The sequence below is a fragment of the Penaeus chinensis genome, chromosome 17, assembly GCF_019202785.1.
Source record: "Penaeus chinensis breed Huanghai No. 1 chromosome 17, ASM1920278v2, whole genome shotgun sequence".
Classification (NCBI taxonomy): domain Eukaryota; kingdom Metazoa; phylum Arthropoda; class Malacostraca; order Decapoda; family Penaeidae; genus Penaeus; species Penaeus chinensis.
In genome coordinates, this window is record NC_061835.1 from 6,697,007 (window position 1) to 6,699,506 (window position 2,500).

The following is a 2,500-nucleotide window of genomic DNA, read 5'->3' on the forward strand; positions in this document are numbered from 1 at the left end:
TGCTAACTTCACGGGCACTGAACGGAAAACGTCGTGGGCGGTGAAATTTTAAAACAAGTATTATGTTGGCCTTTCCATGGGTGTGATAAAGGTCGTGTGAAAACGATGGAGATAAAGAGGGTGTGTGCGAAGAGAAGGATTGGTGTGAAAAGTAGTTTGAGAAAGAGGGTGAGACGGCGGACGAAAGATAGCGTAAAGGAACTTGAAGTTTATGATACACTGATGCAGTATCTGATTACCTATATCCACCTCCCTCAGATTAGCTCCGACTTCCGTTATCGACATTGCCAGCTGATAAGGACGTATCTGAAGGACGCCCATCAAATATCTAGATGGCTCTCTGTGCATAAGCAACGGGAATGTGTGGATTGGGCTTGGAACAAAATGGTCGTTAGTCACTTTGCCGAGAATGAGTGATTTCCCAAAGAATAATGTATCATATATTATTGGAACCTGTCGAAAGATCTTTTCGGTTTGTATCAAAGTGTATGCCTTCAACTTGATACGGTTTGATACACTCCGGCCAGCCAATCGGAGCGCGATATTTTTCAGATATATTTCCCTTGGTCTCAGATAGGGATTTATATTTTCATTATATACGAATCACATCTTGATAAAAAAAAAAAAAAACTTTTCTTTTAATGTAAAGGTCCATAAAATGTTTCTGTGCCTTTTTAGCAGTACATCAAGTAAATGGCATTGGAATTACAAAGTTGTCTGATTTGGACACGGAACTCAATATTTTGACTAAATCTGAGAAATACACTTAAACTTAACACAGCCTTGATAAAGGAAGAGTGCAGAAACAATATATAATTTGCAGAGTAGTCAGGTACGTTTTCCTTTTATTTGGAGCTTCCACAATGTTTTGCTTGTAATTAAAAATCATACCAGCATACTAAGTACTTTAATGGTTTTCTGTTGACTTTTTTCATATGAAATAAATAAATTCTCAATACTTTGTATGTGAATACAAACTTGGATGATATCGTGTTTTGTAGCGACAGTGATACAACTTGAAACGATATATCAAAGTGTTTAGGGTTTTGGGATGCTATATGTAGATACATACATACATATAAATATGTATATGTATATATACATATACATACTTATACATATATATACATACATACATACATATATATGTAAATATATAAATATGTATTCATATATATAAATATGTATTCATATATATAAATATGCATATCAATATACACACACACATATATAAGTGTGTGTGTGTGTGTGTGTGTACACATATACAGATATACATACATACACATACACACACACACTTACATATGTGTGTGTGTGTATTGATATGCATATGTATATATATGCATATATATATATATATATATATATATACACACACATACACATACACACACACACACAATATATATATACAAATATATGTGTGCGTGTGTGTGTGTGTGTGTGTGTGTGTGTGTATGTGTGTGTGCAAATATATGTGTGCGTGTGCGTGTGTGTGTGTGTGTGTGTGTGTGTGTGTGTGTGTGTGTGTGTGTGTGTGTGTGTGTGTGTGTGTGTGTGTGTGTGTGTGTGTGTATGTGTGCATACATACATACATACATACATACATACATACATACATACACACAAATACATAAACATGTGTGTGTACGTATATGTATACGTATGCGTAAATATATATATATATATATATATATATATATATATATATTTATATATATGTAAATATAAATATATATACATGTATATATATGCATATGTATACATACATATATATGTATATATACATATGTATGTATGTATGTGCATATATATACATACATATATGCATATAAATACATACATAAATATATATGTAGACAGATAGATACATACATATATATATACATACACATACATTTGTATTCGTATCTATATATATATATATAATGCACATACACACACACACACACCTATGTTTGTGTGTTTTTACTTTAATTTAAAGACTCGTGAATTACCGCACGCGCTGGAATGTACTGTGCGACTAGGTCAAAAACAGCGTTTGTAAACACGGTCTTTCTGGAACACGTGACTCTCTCTCATCATCGTGGAGAGTGAGAATCCTCCGACTTGCAGAAGCGACGCTGAACTCACTCTGATACCATCTAAATTGCACTTAATTATGCGTACAACATAAAAAAAAATTACGTTGGTGTTACTCATGTTCTTTAGACGGACGCTTCTAATAGTGAGTATAACTTAAACTTACAACAACTTCCTATAAGTACTCACAGATTCTGCTACATTTCAGAATCACACACCGACTTCCGTACCGTTTATTATCCTTCAACACCATAAACACTATAGAAATTCAGTTCTGTTATCCCTTGAGAATATTAATGTTAAAGTTCTTTTTCAAAACAACCTCACTCCTTCCAGATTCGATCTTGCCATTACACATCGCTCTAAAGTAACACCAAAGCTTCAAGTCGATTCATAATTTCAGCGTCTCCAATTTTCT